Source organism: Urocitellus parryii, chromosome 14, assembly GCF_045843805.1.
Source record: "Urocitellus parryii isolate mUroPar1 chromosome 14, mUroPar1.hap1, whole genome shotgun sequence".
NCBI classification, from domain to species: domain Eukaryota; kingdom Metazoa; phylum Chordata; class Mammalia; order Rodentia; family Sciuridae; genus Urocitellus; species Urocitellus parryii.
Genome location: NC_135544.1, coordinates 8931989 through 8949362, shown reverse-complemented (window position 1 = coordinate 8949362; position 17374 = coordinate 8931989). Strand labels below are relative to the sequence as shown.

The 17374-nt window shown below is 48.0% G+C and overlaps 1 long non-coding RNA gene across 1 annotated transcript in view; it reads left to right on the top strand.

Annotated features, from left to right (window-relative positions):
• Positions 1-1026: 1026 nt before the first annotated feature.
• Positions 1027-17374, top strand: part of LOC113193894 (uncharacterized) — a 29658-nt gene continuing 13310 nt past the window's right edge. The window contains exons 1-2 of the long non-coding RNA XR_003302201.2: positions 1027-1642; positions 13889-14120. This is a non-coding gene — a long non-coding RNA (uncharacterized LOC113193894). The remainder of the gene's footprint in view (positions 1643-13888; positions 14121-17374) is intronic.

The window sequence follows — 17374 nt, the reverse complement described above, 5'->3', positions numbered from 1 at the left end:
CACCTTGTAGGTGAGGCTACTGTAGGCCAGAGGATGTCAGATGAACTGCTTCAGGTCACAGAGCTGGTGAGGGGTAAAGTCAGGCTCTTCATTGTGATTTTTCCAGTCCCAGGTCTGATACACAGTCACTGTGAAGGCATTGGCCCACGTCCAGGCCTCAGTCTCCCTATCTGTCAAATGGGTAGATTGCTCCACTGGCAATAATATGTTATGGTATTATTTCTCTTTCACTCTTGCTCATCAGAATCAGTGACCTCTTAGCCCTGGCAATGTCAGGGGTTGCCCTGTCATCCTGGGGTTGCCACTTGACTTGAGGTCCTGACCCTGGTGTTGGGGAGGCTTCTCTTGGTACTACCCTGAAAAATGACCATCTGGTCTCCGAAGGGTTTGGAAACAGCATTTCCCCTTGTGTTGTTACAGTTGACCACTGCTAGAAAAGGCTTAAAGTGGGCCCCTAGAAAAGGCTTAAATTGGTGGCCTACTGATGGCTCTGCATTCTCTCTTTAACTGTGCAAGGTGGGATTACAGGCGTGCACCACTTTGCCTGGCTTTTCGATATTTTTGATGACAAGCAACTACAGGAGTCATCTTATGCCCAGAAAGACCTTGCTTGGTGGGCATTCAGTCCAAACCTTGTCCTCCAAGAGGATGGACCAGATGACCTAATAAAGTTCCTAATAAAATCTCCCGGGCAGATCACCAACCTCCTTCCTTTTTAAAGTCTCATTGAAAAAGGAATGTCTACAGCAATCCCTGGGTAACACATTACAGTGTTTCACAAGCCTCCCAGCCAGGAAGCTGTTCTTAATGTTTAACCTTAATCCCTCCCGCTGTAATTTAAGGCCCTTTTCTCTTGTTGAGTGCAAATGGAGAACAGCTGCTCACCATCATCGTCTGACATCAGCGATTTCTCAAGATGACCCTGTGAGACAGGCCAGGGTCATTAGACCCAATTTGGTGCTCAACAAATACGTATTTATTCCTGTCTGTGTGGACCACAGACTGGTTTGCTGGGCACAACGAAGAGCTGCGAGTTTATTAGGGCATCACTTCAGAGACGTGTCTCCTGCACATGCTCTGGACCTGAGTGCAAAGATCCTGCCTGTTGGACGGGCTTCCAGAAGGTTCTCCTAGGGTTCTCCATCACAGAAGCTGCTGTCCAGACAGGAATAATTTTTGTGGAGGTGGCTGAGACTTTAGACTTTAGGCAATGAATCTGTGGTGACATCCAGCTGAAGCGCTTTGGCCCTTCCTTGGACGTGGGGATAGCTTTGTTCCTGGGGTGTCTTTTCAATCACTAAGGACTGGGGATGCTCCATGAGGGCGTGCAGGTTCCCTACTATTCCCAGGGGCCAAGTGGAGGGCAAGGGGAAGCACCATGAAGTTTTCCTGACCACAGGGAGACTCTCGGGCCTTCTGTTCTCTCTGAAAGGAGGCAAGGATGAAATATCGTCAAGCAATTAACCACCTCCGTCATCACTCAGAACAACAGTGTCAACAACAAGACTGTGGACAACAAAGCCCAGGGGCTGCTGGGTGAATGGGCCTTCCTCAGGTCAAATCTTATCTGACTCCTTTTCCCTCCTGTGCTTTATCTTGGTCTAGTTTAGAGAAACCCGGGCCATGATGTTTGCAAGAACAGGTGAGCCGGTGGGGGGTGGATTTCAGAGGCCTGGGCCCATGCCCTCCAGTCCTACTCCGATCTCACCTTTGACAGAGTCTTGACCTCTCTCTGAGCCTGTGGCTTCTGGTTTCAGAGCCGCCCCCCCCACACCCTATGTTGCTGTCGCCAGAGGGGAAGGGGGAGGGCAGTGCCTGGGCTTTCAGGGCCCAACCTGTACCTGGGTCCTGCCTTCCTGCTTCCCTTCCTCCAGGAGGCTACATTCTAACCCATAAACCTGCTCCTCCAGGCTTAGGGTCGGGCTGTTCCTGATGTTTATCAGAGGCTGGGATCAAAGCTGTCCAGGTCATAAATCTCTCCCGGTGGCTGTCAGGCCCCAGGGCAGCTGAAGAGGGTTGGTTTGCTCCACTCCACCCACTCCCATCTCTGCCAAGAAGCTGTCCTCTCAGGAGCCATGGTAGGGCCAGTCCAGTCCTGGGAGCTGCTTCTGAGGCCCAGAGAGGATTTTTGTGGTAGGGGAGAGAACATGGAGCCTGTGCCCAGGAAGGTGAGGGCAGGCTGTGTGGCTGTGGTCCCTCTGTGTGTGTGACAGGTATTGCAAGCCTTCTCCTGTGTGGCTGTGAAATGCCTCATGGGTAGATGGGAGCAGGCAGGGGAGACCAACCTAGAGCCTCAAGCACCCTCCGGAGTCCTTGAACCCCATCCCTCATTTCATAGGAGAAACTGAGAGGTTAAAGGGCTTTGCTCACAGCCCCGCCATGAGAGTGGACTAGGAAAGTCTTCTAAACCTCAGTCCCCAGCAGAGCAGCCAGGCTCCGGGAATCACCGAGTGGTCACTGAAACTGGAGAAGGTCCCAAGCCTTAGAGGATCCCCCTCAGCCTTCTCTAGTGTCCATGCGACCAGTGGATGTTTACAGCGGCCTCGGATTAGGTGACTGATGCCCACAAGAAAGTCAAGGCTGGTGGAGAAAATGAGGTGCAACCAGAGGATTTCCGAACAGCTGGCTGGGGAGCTGGTGCACTGTCTGTCCGGGCAGGACCAGGGGGAGGTGGCTGGAGGCAGGGGCAGGAGGTCATGGAGCTCTTCTGCCTCAGGACTCACGGAAGCTTTGGGGCTGAGCTTTAAGGTTTCCAGGATGGGGTGGAGCGAACATTTAGGCAAATTCTCACCATCTTCTCTCTGCTTCAGGGCTTCCCTCAGAATCAAAAGTGAAAGTGAAGGAAGGGGCTGTAGAAAAACCTCAGCTTAACCCTTTCCCTGACAAGGAGGAATCAAGCCCAGAGAGGGAAGGGACTGAGTAGGGAGTGGTAGATCTTAGTTGGGATCCGGGGTACTTGAAGCTGAGCTGGTTCTTAGAAGGAACGCATGCAAGCATATCTACCAATAGACTACACGTGTGCTTAAATAAAACACATAAAAACAAATGGCCACGATTTGAGAACAATGCCCCACAGATAAAAGTAGCCTTAATCCTCTCTAAAATGATCAACCCCTATTCTTAACCCCCATCAGCTCCCCAGGTTTTCTAAATGCAGCTCAAACTTTGTTCATTTTGCATCTATGTGGATAGAGAAGAGGCCGAAAATATAAGGGAGGAAGACATGGGATTTGGAGTCACTAGGACTTGGGCTCCAGGACTTAGGCCCTTATGAGCTGATGACCTTGAACAGATGACCTACCAGCTTTGTCATTTGTAGACGTGCAGATGTAATGATACCAGCTTTTTAGTGTAGTGCTGGGGACATAGTAGGTGCTCAATAAGTGTTCACTTTAGCGACACCTTGGGATTCTTAGTCCAAGTCACATTCAAAAGGATCTCATTGCAAAAGGGAGGACCCTCCCTTGGATAGGATGTGGGTGAGGAGGGTCTATTTTAAATCTGGAGGCAAATCATCCCCCAGGTGAAGTGAGGATTAGAGGACTGAGTTGGGTTTTCCAGAATAACATTTATCTCAGTTTTCAGGAAATGAGAGTTTCAGATGTTGCCACAGATTGGTGGCTTTTGGGGCCTTTGTTCCATTAGGCTAAAGTCCTAATCCTACCCTCAGTACCTTAGACTGTGGAGATAGGGTATTTGGAAATAGGATCCTTATTTTATATTTTAATGATTCAGAGTATAAAACCCAAGGGTGCCTAACCACTGAGCAACACCCTCAGCACTTTTAAATTTTTAAATTTTGAAACAGGGTCTTACTAGGTTGCTTATAGCTTTACTAAGCTGCTGAGGCTGACTTCAAGCCTGTAATCCTGCCTCGGCCTCCAGAGTTGCTGGGGTTATAGGCGTATGCCACCACACCCAACAGATAGGGTCTTTAAATAGATCTTTATGATGAACTGAAGTCATTAAGGTGGGCCCTGATGCAATATAACAGGTATCTTTGTAAGAAGAGGCACTAAGGACACAGACACACACAGGAGACACAGGGAAAAGGTGAACGTCTAACAAGTCAAAGGAAGGGGCTCAGAAGAAGCCAGCCTGCCGGACTGTCTTTTAAGCCATCTAACTTGTCATATTTGTTATAGCAGCTATAGCCAACTAATACAAGCTCCATTTATTCTTCTTTCTGTGACCTTGGGTGAAGCAGCCTGTGTGTCTTTCCACGGCTCCTGGACTCCTGGTGGGGCTCTGGAGGGAAAGGGACCCTGGGTCAGTGCTTTTCACTTCTGTGTACATGAAAAGCAATTTTGGGGGCGGAGGGGGTGCGGGGGGAGCCTGGTAAAGATTTAGGTCCCATGACCACCTAGTTATGTCTGTGGGAGGGGCTGGGGAGATTCTGCTGGTGACTCTGTGTTAAGGCCCACCTTCCTAGGGCTACTGCCTGGACACTCAGTTTCCCCAGGCTTTTGTTCTTGGGGGGTTCATGCCCAGGGGGAGCAGGAAGGTGTCCTTCTGGGTCATGAGACACCGGCTTCTCCTAGCGCTCCTCATTGGTTCCCACCTTCCAGCTCTGCAGTGGCAGAGCCTCCCAGCCGCTGGGCCTCTCAGAGCGAAGCTGGCTTGGCTGGTCCAGGGGCCAGGGAGCGCGGGCCAGTGCGCAGGCGCCGGGTGGTAGCCTGTCAGGATGGGCGTGATGGGCGTGGGGAAGTTATGAAGTCTTGGATGTCTCGCTCCTGTCGGCTTCCAGGGTGACACATGCACAAAGGTACCTTTTATAGGTGGGAAATTATAGGTGCTGCTACTTCAAAGGCCTTGGCAGCCAGCGCGCTTCTTTGAAAGATGACAGTATTATTAATGGTGATTTATTGCTGGGGCCATTTTGACAACAGAAATAACCAGTTTCCCCACCTTCTTGGCTTTCTTCCCCCATACCTGACTTTTTTTTTTTTTTTTTGTTTCCTTGTCCTCTACCTTAGTTTTTAGCTGCGGTGGGGGGTTATCGGCCTCCCTGCATAAGGAGGCCGAGGCGTCTGTTTAACACACACAGTGAGGTATCTGGTTTATTAACTTGTCATCATGTGTCACAAAGTTTGTCGAAATGCTGGTGGATTATAATCCTAAACAGGGCAATTACCCTGTTATTAAAGCCGCTTTCTCTTTCTTTTCTTTCTTCCTCTTCCTTCATTCCACCTTCCTTCCTTTTCTTTTCTCTCTTCCTTTTCCCTCCCTCTCTTCTTTCCTCCCTCCCTCCCTCCCTTCGTCTTTCACCTTCCTTTGTTTTTTCTTTCTTCCCTCCCCCCTCCCCCCCCTCTCTCTCTCTCTCTCTCTCTCTCTCTCTCTCTCTCTCTCTCGCTCGCTCGCTCTCCACCCCTGACCTCTTTCCTGATTGGCTTCGTTCTTATCTCTGTCCGATTTCTTGCTTGCCTTGACCCCAGAATAAACTTGGCCTTGAAAGGACAGAGCTCTAGGGGCAAGAGGCGGTCAGGAGCTGGCCACCTTGCTGCAGCCAGAGCCATGGAGGAGGTGCACTGTCCCAGCCAAGGCAGCGCAGGGAGGAACAGTGAACAGCAGGGGGACAGGATGGCTTCTGCTGCCAGGCAGAGAGGCTGGAGCCCAGAGCCAGAGCTAACAGAGGTTTGTTTAGCCTGTCCGACTTTGCCGTGGGCTGAGCTTTTCCTCCAGGATATCTCCCTGTGCCTTTTATTCGGTCACTTATGGGTCTGGAACTGGAGGTGGAAAATAGAGTGAGGTAGGGGGTACATGGAACATGACAAATTGCCTGATATGAGTTTGAATCCTGGCTTCCACTGACTTCCTGCCATTCCTCTGTCTGAGACTTGGTTTCTCAGTCTGTAAAATGGGGATGATCAGTCTTGTACGACTGCACACAGTTTCAAGGAGGATCCAATTGGATTATGGGTAGGAAAGAGGATGGCCAGTGGTAAATCGCTGTGCGAATCTAAGGGTCCACTGTGATTTTACTATGCCACTGCAGGGGTTTGTTTCCTGTCAACTAACCCTCAACTCTTGCTGCTCCAAAGGAGCATAAATTATTTGCTCATAGTGACATTTTGGCCAATGATGCATATGAAGATGGTCCCACAAAACTATACTGCCTGGTGACGTCGTAGCCAGCTTGGTTCGTAGAGGTACAACCCTGATGTTCACACAATGATGAAGTCGTTGCTCAAAATGGGTGCCCCCTTGCAGTAAGTGACTCATGACTGTAAACAGGAGTTCATTGTCTGTTTCTTTCTCTACTCCTGGGAGGTTGTGATGACCTTGATTAGTAAATCTACCTGGGAGGTAGCGTTTGACTCAGGCGCTGAACAATGGCAATTTTTAGGAGCATTCATGATAAACACTTGTTAGGTGCACTGTGCTGGCTTAAGAATACAAAACTGAATAGGATGAAATGGAAATAATTGAATCACAGCCTGCCAGATCTTAAAAGGATCTTAGAGACCATCTAGTTGAATTGTCCCATTCTATAGCTTTGTTAATTAGTCTCAAATAAATAGATTTAATTTATCGGGTATCTTCCTAAAAGACACCAGATAAATTATAGGCAGAGCTGGGACAAAAATCCCCCGGCTCAGACTTCCTAGACCCTAGATGCTCTTCTCTTCCTTGTCAGGAACATCCTCATCAGTTAGCTCTCAGGAGCCGGCAGTCATTTACACTTCAGTATGAAGTAAACATTCAGTTCTCCCAGGTGTTGTTTCTTTCCTCCCCCGAGTGCTGGGGATTGAACCCAAGGCCTCATGCTGGGCAAGCACTCTGCCACTGAGCTGCTTCCCCAGCCCTCAGGTGTATTTCAAGCCTCGTCCCCAGTTATAAGCAGCTGGGCCTTGTTTCCTGTCAGTGAAATTTCTCCCACTGGTTAGAAGAGAGGCAATGCAGGGTCTCATGATTTCCACCCCCTAAATTTATGCCACTTGCCTCCTCTGCTGGGCCATAAGGGCTGGGCACTGCTTCCTGAATTAACTGACCTGGACCAAGATGGACATGTCCACAGTTCAGATGGTGTTTGTCAGGGAGCTGTCAGGGAGCAAGGTTGGGTGGATGGATGGAGTCAGATTGGTTTAAAAATGGAAAACCAGCCGACAGGCTTAAAAATGGAAAGCAGTCAGACAGCGTGAAGGTGGTTCCTAAACAAAACGCTGCCCCTTCTGTTTGTTTTCTGGTTGCTTTCCTCATATTTGGGGAACACTGGAAAGCAGACTGGTATTGAGAACTGTCAATTCCAAGTGCTGGGAGCAGAGAGAGTTTGTGAGCCCCTACTGCGCTCTGTGCAGGGTGGTGGGGAAAAGAGAGACCATTCCCACCTTGTGGTGCTCAAGTGTAGAGTCGGGGCAACAGACAAGGAGGGGAAGGGACTTCCTGGTCTCCCACTTTTCTCATTGAGAGAACCACCAAGCTCTTTCTGTAGGTCACTTGAACATTGGTAGAACACACCGAGATTTAACTACAAATGTATCGATGGGACTTGTTGGCTGGATGTGCAGAGAGGGAACAGAATTTAGTAACGATTTGAGGTTTTGAGGTTGGAGTGGATGCAGATGTGTGGCCCTCAGAGGAACAGGACACTTCTGAGTCAAGGCTTGCTGGCTGCAAGGAGGTAAGGCAGCCATGTGCAAATGTCCTGCTGACTTTGGAGACTTAGAAGAAGGGTCCTGGAGCCTGGGGTAAGGTGAGGGCAGAGATGAACCTGTGGGGCCTTAGTCTAGAGGAGAGAGGTGCTTCCTGAAGCCAAGAGAGAATCCTTGACCACCTGGGTAGGAGAGTTGCAACACTGTTCCTCTCAGCTGGGCAAACCAGCCTGAGCTGGGGTGGCGGGTGGCATTCTACTCTCCATTTGGTCCCTCTTCCAGTGGTCATTTGAAACTTTGCTGAGGTGCCCGGCTGTTCCATGGATTCCAGAAGGCAGAGAGGAATGGAGGGTAAGGAAGGTCTCAGGCAGGGCTGTTACCCTGCTCCTCCCCCAAGGCCACAAGGGACCTATGAATCTGTGGGCCGACTCCTCTGGTGGCTTTGCCAGGTCAAGGTACAGGTCAAGATTTGCCTTTGTCTTCTGAAGTTCAAAGGAGAAGACCTTTGGCTTCCCATCTTTACTGGCAATTTCAGATGGTGCCACAATAGATGTCATTTATTCAGCTGTGTGATTTGTACAAGTCACTTCATCTCATTGTGATGCATCTGAAAAACAGAGCTGGACATTTTGCCCTGCTGGCCTTTCTTGGATGGTTGTGGAATAATAACACATGAGAAGATGGATAGCAGACATTTGGTCAACTTTACAGTAATATGCAACAGTTCATTCCCAGGATAATAACTCTGATTCTGTCATTTGGAACACTGACCCCCTTTCTCTAAGGAACCTCCAGGGGCAAAATGCTTCTGACCCCGGGCTTCCCAGGAAGGACCAGATTCCTGGCTTCTGGAGTGGGGTAGCCCCCTCTTCCAAGAATAAGGATGTGAAGGAGAATCCTCTGCTCTAAGGGGGCGCTTCTGGGAGCCACCCACACCCGCTTCCATCTGAGGAGGGTGCCCACTGCCAGTCTGTCTGGAGGTGCCTTGCCTTGCCCCAGGGCCCGCCCCATCTCAGCAGGGCCTTTGAGATAACAAACCCGAAAGGCAGCTGTCTGGCTGAAGTTCTGACAGGTGTCTCAATCAGAGCCTCAAGATAAGGGAGATGGTGAGCTGATCCCTCCCTCCTTGGATTGATAATTGAGCAATAACAGCTCTGTAATTGCTAAATAAAACCTCTTGCCCCACCACGATAGATTTATGGCTGAACCACCTTATCTGGACTGAGGGTGTTCGTGAGTATACGTGGGTGTGTATAGGTTGGGAGGGGAGAGAAGGCAATTTTGCAAAATTTCCAAGGCTGTGTAGTAAATTCCTGTCCTTCTTCCCTTCCCTGAAGTACAGTCATGTGTCCCTCAATGACCTGACATGTTCTGAGAACTGAGTCATTAGCGATTTTGCTGTGTGAACATCAGAGTGTGTGTACCCAGGTGTAGGTGATAGAAGTAAGCCACTCCACGGGGCCCTTCAAGAGACACTGTAAACGTGAGATGCGTGAAGCTGCTGTGGGTGTGACAGGGCATAGTCTTTTGCAGCAAACTTAATAACAGCTAAAAAGTAGTTTAGTAAATACATAACTCAGAAACAGCTTTTTATTATCCTGCATAATTTTAAGTGCTCTGCATTTATATGACTAGCAGTGCAGTAGGTTTTTTATGCCAGCTTCACCACAAACAAAGGAGGGATCTATGTTGAGCTAGGATGTCACAATGGCTATGATGTCACTAAGCCATAGAGATTTTATATTCTTATTAGAAGCACTGTCATATATGCTAACCATCATTGACTACAACATTGTTATGGGGTGCATGGATGTGTTATATAGAAGCTCTTTCTAGATCTGCCAGAACTTATACATGCATGGATTTTTTTCTAGAACCAACCGTGGTGGACTTGCCTCATGAAATATATGCCTATTATAATGACAATAATGATGAAAACTGTGACCTGAACAAGGGACTACATGTGTGTGTGTATGTGTGTGTAAATATGTGTGTGTGTGTGTGTGTGTGTGTGTGTATATATGCACACACACACACATTTTATTTATCTATCTATCTACCTATCTATCTATCTATCTATCTATCTATCTATTTAATATACCAGAGATTGAACCCAGGGGCACTTATCACAGAGCCACATCCCTAACCTCTTTTTTATTTGTTTATTTTTTCATTTTTTTAAATTGATTTTTTATATGTGACAGCAGAATGCATTATTATTCATATTACACATATACAGCACACTTTTTCATATCTCTGGTTGTATACAAAGTATATTCACACCAATTTGTGTCTTTATACACGTACTTTGGATAATGATGTCCTGGTTGAGTTGCTTAGGGAAGCCTCACTAAATTGCCGATGCTGGCTTTGAACTTGCAACCTTCCTGCCTCAGTCTCTCTAAGCCAGTGAGATTATAGGCATGCAGTTTTTGACAAGTTTGATTTAATCCAGTCAATATTTAACAAAGTGCCTATTTTTTAAAATTCTTTTTGGAAAAACATGACAGAACAGTGTATTTTGACATTTTATACATACATGGAGTATGACTTATTCTAATTAGGATCCCATTTTTGCAGTTGAACAGGACGTGGAGGTTCACTGGTGGTGTATTCATATATATGAACATAGGAAAATTACATGCTTATTCTTGCTTGGGGCTAGAAAAGCTATGGTTATTTTTTGTGGGGGGTGGAGGGGAGCATGGAGAATATATAAATAGGGGTAACATAGGTTTTTTTTCTTTCTTGTTTGAGGGGCCAGATCGTGCCCAGCTGGCTGGATGCAAGTGGGGTGGGGGCGAGGGGTTGGATCAGTGGTGGTTCATGGTCCACATGTAGCTTCATGACCCAGACGTACCTAGTTGGTCCCTGCTCTGTTACTCACCATCTCTAAGGCCTTGGCTTGGGTTCTTGTGAATAAGATATATTCCATGCTTGTATAATTTTATCAAAGTGGACTCTACTGTCATGTATAACTAAGAAGAACCAATAATAAAAAAAAAATGCGGGAATGATACTCCCTAGCTCCCAAGGTTGATGTGAAGGTTAAATGACTGGGTGGATGGGGTTACTTGGCACCGTGCTGGGTCAGTTGCTCAGCTGATAGCATGGCCAACCTGGTGATGGAGAGGAAGGACTGGGACCTACTGACAGGGCCAGGCTGGAGAGGACCAAGAGCCAAGCGGCTGTCACAGAATCAGGGCTGTGTGTGTGCTGGCTTATCATTCTTTTTCAATTTTGTAAATTTTAATATTGGTAGGTACTAGATCCAAGTGATTTAAAGGTAAAAAGGCAAAAAGGGATATTATTTTTCTTTTCTTTATGGAAAAGGAAGGAGAAAAATTGCTTCCACACCTGTCCCCTGTCACATTCCCCCTTCTCAGAAGCAACCACTTGTCATTGGTTTCCAAGGTGTTCTTTCTGGGGTGATCTAGGCATGTACCAGGACATGGTGATGATGATAGAAATAGCCGATACTCACTGAGACTTGACACGAGCCCAGCACTGTTTTGAGTACTTCACGTCTCAATTCATCGAATCCTCATAACAATGACTTCGAAGGTCAGTTCCATTATCGGTCATAACTTCTTGATTTTCGTTTTCCATGTTTTTATCGATATAGAATAGTTGTACATAACAGTGGGATTTGTTGTTATACATGCACACAATATAACACTATAATTTGGCTAATGTTATAATTTCTTAGAACATATAACATGTAATTCTAAGATTTTTGCTCCATGTTTTTTTTTTTTAAATTTAAACATTTATTTACATCATTGCAACCCTAACACACGAGAAAAAATAAACCCTAAGCAAAAATAGTAATAAGGGAAAAATTATCTGTGGCCATTTTGGGGGACCCCATAAAGGATGAGGGCTGTGAAGGATGGGAAAGAATACAGGTTTAGTATCTGGCATTTATGGATTGCACAAAGATACATCCATATTTTACTCCACTTCCTCTACAGGGTAGCAGGGTGAGGGAGGTATTGCTGTTTCCATTTTTTTTTTTTTTTTTAGATGAGAATAGTAGATCAGAAGAACTAAATCCCAAGCTGCTGTAAACCCTTTTGGGTCTGCTGACTCAGCCTGGCACTTTTGCTGTGCCCAGCCCATGTGAACGGAGTGAAGGAGCCACTGTCTGATAGTAGAGGCCAGCATCTTTGCTCCTGGAGGCCGGTGGAGTAAAGGGAAATTTATGCAGAATGCTCAGCACAGTTCTTCCTAACATGACAATTGTGGCCACCTGCTGCCTTCCGAAGAGCCTGGCCCAACCTGACGGGCATCTTGGCCACACCAGTGTGCTGGCATACTTTTCTGTTTTGGAAAGGACCAAACAGAGGAAGGAAGCTGCATTTGTTTGAGCACCTACTATGTGCTAGTTCTATAAATTTCTTATCAGTTCTAGTGGATAGGAGAGTCATTGTCTTAGAATCTAAAAACTTGAGAGCAGGAAGGGATGTTAATACTCATCTGATCTAACCTTTTACTTATAAGAAAGTGACTTGCCCATTATCAAGAATATAAACAACAGTAATTGTTGGCGAGGATATGGGAAAAAAGGCACACTCATATATGCTGGTGGGACTGCAATTGGTGCAACCACTATGTAAAGCAGTATGGAGATTCTGCAGAAAACTTGGAATGGAAACACAATTTGACCCAGCTATCCCATTCCTCAGTTTATCCCCCAAAGATTTAAAATCAGCATATTACAGTGATGCAGCCCCTTCAGTATTTATAGCAGGTCAATTCACAATAGCTAAACTGTGGCCCAACCTAGGTGCCTTTCAACAGATGAACAGATAAAGAAAATGTGGTACATATATACAATGGAATATTACTCAGCCTTAAAAGAAGAATGAAATTATGGCATTTGCAGGTAAATGGATGGAGCTAGAGGGAGAGCAAGGGAGGAAGATTACCTCTAGATAGGGAATAGGGGTGGGAGGGAAAGAGAGAGAGAGAAGGGGAAAGCATGGATGGTGAAAGGAAACCCTCATCATTAAACAAAGCACATGTATTAAGATGTGAATTTGGTGTCAACATACCTTATATACTATCAGAGATATGATAAATTGTGGTATAAAGGTGTATTAAGAATTGTAATGCAAAAATAAATAAATAAAAAATAAATGGGTGGAGCTAGAGAATATCATGCTAAGTGAAACAAGCCAATCCCAAAGAACTAAATGCCGAATGTTTTTTTCTGATAAGCAGATACTGATCCATAATGGGGGTGGGGGATGGGGAAGAATGGAGGAACTTGGATTATGCAGAGAGAAGTGAGGATAGAGGGGAGGGTGTGTGGAGGAGAGAACGATGGTGGAATGAGATGGACATTATTACCCAATGTGCATGTATGATTGATTGCACACCAGTGTGACTCTGTAAGGTGTACAGCCAAAGGAATGAGAAGTTGTGCTCCATTTGTATACAATGTGTCAAAATGCATTCTGCTGTCATGTATAACTGATTAGGACCGAAAAAGAAAGTGACTTGCCCAAAGTCCCAGAGGATTCTAATTTTTTTCCTTACTAAGAAAAGAAATTATTGTATAATCATCCTCCTTCGCTTCCACCAACAGCAGAATGTCAGTGTGCACACACAGTTTCCACACAGAGGCCATGGGCCAGTCTCCCAATTTTATGCCCGCCCTTGGGGAACTGGAGAGGGCAGCTTCTCCTGCACCCATTTCCCCTTAGTTCTTTCTCAGGTGTATAATCTCCTGCATCTCCTGAGAGCAGGTGATGTTCAGAGAGGACCTGGGGTCAGACAGGCCAGGAGCCCGACTTTGGCTCTGCCATTTACCAACTGCTAGTGGGAAAGGAAAGGCCGCAAGCCAACCCCTTAGGTTTCCCAGCCTCCATAAAGGATTAATAGTTTATTGTCAGTAAAAGAGCTTTGCAGACTGGCGGCCATTATTCATACGAGCCCATGGATGAACAAAGGAGATCTTGTTGGTTGTGCAGGGGAAAAATCCAACGTTTTGAGGGGGTCACGAGGTGCCATGAATGAGCCAGAATCTGGCCTGAAGAAGGGAGTTTGGGAAAGAAACAGCCTATTTTAGTTTTGAGACACAGTTTGGACTTTGAGAACAGGCTGCTTGGTGAATGAAGTGGTGAGTAAGCTGCTTGTAGATGAAGAGAAGAAAAAGATCAGCTTTTAGTGAGCCAGAGACAAGGGTTCCTAGTGAACAGAGACGATGAAGGTGGCAGCTAATGTGCGAGAATGCTAAATTTTAAAGTATTTTTTAGTTGTTGATAGACCTTTATTTTATTTATTTATAGGTGGTGCTGAGAATCGAACCCAGTGCCTCACACATGCCAGACAAGTGTGCTACCACTGAGCCCCAGCCCCAGGCCTAAGAATGCTAATTTATGATGTGTTGCCCACTATTCCTCGTGCTTCAGAGATACCAGCTCAGCCATTCCTGCAACAGGCCCACGGAGGATTCCCACTTTGTAGATGCAGACACTGAGGCACAGAATGGTTAAGGCACTTGCCCCAGGTCACATGCTGGTGAGTGGAGGAGCCAGGATCTGAGTCCAAGGCCTTGTGTTACCCTGGACCGAACGTGCCTGGGACCAGTTCGGTAGCGCTGGAGAGACCAAGAGCTCCCCAGACAGATGGAATTCAAAGACACAAATGTCACATCCGTTTGTCGTTGTCTATTTAGAGGCAACTTGCAGGGAGTGAGTATTTTGTCTTATGCTGGAGGAGGCTGGCCAGAAAGCATTTTGATTTTTGACAACTGGGGGTGGGGGAGCGGAAGGGTAGGGAAGAAGGCGGGGAGGTGACTGTGTTCAGCTGTTATTTCTCCAGAGACTCAGGGAGCTGGTCAGTGGCAGGGAGCTGCCTGCTTTGCAGCGAGGCTGCTGACCCGCGTCATGATGACCATTGGCCTTGCCTGAGGAGCTGAGATTGCTAAGTTCCCCCCCTGGGTTCAGATGGGTCATAGTAGGGTCAAATGAGGCCCTACTATGGGTATAATTTGAGTTCACTTGGAAGTCATAGCCAGCCTTTACCTTCTCCTTCCTTTCTCCTCTCCATCCTGTTTCCCACCAGACACAGCCTTATAGGAGCAGTGAGAGAAGGGGAGGGTGGAATGAATCAAATGATATATATTTTTTTTCCTTTTTGGTACTGGGGATGAACCCAAGGCCTCACACATACTAACCAGGCGCTCTACCACTGACATACCACCCCAGCCCCTTTTATTTTTATTTGAGATAGGGTCTCAAAGACCCAGACTGGTCTTGAACTTGTGATTTTCCTGCCTCAGCATCCCCAGTAGCTGGGATTACAGGCAGGTACCACCGTACCTGGCTAACTGGGAAGGAATTCTGTGTTCTTTCTGTTGCACTGTCAGGGTGGGGAGAATAGAATTGCCAGCATCCTAGAGCCTGCGCTTCTTGCCTCCATGGGAATCTGCTCTGGAGGGGCTGGCCAGCAGATGCGTGGTCCTGATGTTGGGGTCAGGCAGAGGCTCCAAGTGTGTAAGCCCATGAGAGTTTCCTGGTAGGCACAGCAAAATGGAGTCCTGAAAGGCCCCCCCCCCCCGTCCTTCTGAGGAGTCCTAGTAAAGATGGTGGTCTCCTCTGTCCACTTCCTCAGGCTGCCTGGGGGTCACGTATCCAAGAGGCGGCACTACCGGGAAGGTAGCAGAGTGGAAGGTGCTGGAAGCATCCTGGCTGACTGACTGGAGGGAGGCCCTAGCATTGCAAAGCCAGTGGAGTGGGTGTGTGGTCTAGGAGTGGATCAGCTGTTTAACCACGGAGTGTGCCATGCTGGGTGCCAGGGACTGAGGTCCCTGCTAGGCATTCCCATCCCTGCACCCCAAGGGCTCACGGTGCTACTCAGGAGACAGCAGGTCAATGGAGAAGTCCCCTTCCTGCCGCCAAGGGCCGGGCTCCAGACCCAGGAAGGGTGGTGGGGGCTGGTGGAGGAACTTGGGAGGAACTGCCCGGGCCCTGCATGGCAGAAACCTCCCAGACCCGTCTGCACACAAAGAGCTCTGCTTGTTCCTCACTCTCTGCTTGTTTGTGGGTATGTCCACACACACATCCACAAACACACCCACAGGCACACAAACATACTAGTAAGACTTAAGCATTTTATGAGTTGATGTCTATTATTTAAAAAATGTATTTTGGAAATTTTCAAAAACACAAAATTAGAGGGGAGAGCTCAGAGCCTAGTGGATTCCTGTGTATCCATCTCCCAGCATCTATGATTATCAACATTTTACCGATTTCGTTTTATCTGTTGCCTCAGTGCACTATTACAACCAGTGCTCTCAGAATGCCTGGTCGCCTTCCCTCCTGAGTCTACTGTGAATGGTTATGATCATCCTCGTTTTATTAAGAGAAAACTTAAGTTTCAGAGAGATTAAGGAACTTTTCCAAGGTCACACAGGAAGTGGATGGCAGAGCTCAACAACCCAGGCCTTTCACTGCCTCATCAGGTACCTTCTCTCTGGATCATTCCAATCTTGTTTTCAGATACAGTCAGGGTGGATGTGGGTCTGTCCCCTCCAGACCTGGGACACGGATGATCTAGGGGTCTCTAGGACTCTTGGCTCAGGCTGGACCTTTCTTTAACCCCTTTGTGTGTCCTGCCCTGCTGCCCACTGACCGGGGGTAGGGGGTGGGGGCAGAGCCCAGCTAGGGCAGCTCTCCCAGGCTTTTCCTCGGTGGCTTTCTTGGATTGTGGCTGCAGGATGTTTATAAAACTCGGAATCAATTTGAGGCACAGAGATTTTCAATCAGGGAAGCAGATTGCGCTGATAGGGTCAAAAGGCCTGTCGCCAGCGAGGATCGCGGCATCTGACATATTAATTTGAGCTGTCAGAACCAATATGTGTAACAGAGGTGTGGAGCCACAGGCCCTGTTTCTGGAAAAAAAAAGGGGTGGGGTGGGGTGGGGGGGAGCGTGGGAAAAGGAAAAAATAAAGAGGGGGAGGAATCCCCCCTTCTAGGGACTAAGTTTCACAGATTTCCCATAAAACCAGTCCCACCAGCATGTGGCCAGGGCACCCTCTGCAACTTGGGAGAGGAGAGGGAGCCGGCTGGGGAGGCAGGAGGGGTGGCAGGGCTGGAGCCTGTCACAGGGAGGCTGGGTGGCCCTCAGGGAAGCTTGACCAGCTTCACCCACCCTCTGCCTCTTTCCCTCCTGGCACCCTTGGGCTCCCAGAGCCCTCATGCTGGCAAAGAAGGCGGCTCTGGGCTCTGGCAGGAAGTACATGTTATTGAGAACTTTGATACGGAGCATGTGGACGTCTGCGCTGCCGTCAGGCTTCTGGGAGGAAATCAACGTGGAGCCAGCCTCCGCCGAGGGTCACAGACGCTCCATGCTTAGTGCCCTTGGCACCTCTCTTCTGCCCTCCCCCTCCCAGCTCCCCAGTTCCTTTCAGATGGCTTTGGACAACTCTGCCGTCCCCTCCCGACCTTGAGACCTCCTAATTTCCTTTGCCGGCGGCAGATGCTGATGTTCTTTGCTGGCGAGAGGACGGGACAGGCCACGCCACTGGTGAGGGTGCTAGGTGGGCAGCCTGCCCTCGCTCAGCCTGCACTTTCCACCTTGTGAGGTTGCACATGGGGTGCAGGGCGGGTCTAGGAAAGCTCCGTGGTACCCATGCTTCTTAGGCCAGGTGATCAAGAAAATGCACAGACACACATCCCATTGTGGCCAAGATGCAGCCGGGCCTCAGGGAATGCTGGTTCTGCTCCTGGGAGCCCCTGGCTGCTCGGGGGCCCAAGACTGAGTTTGTTCTC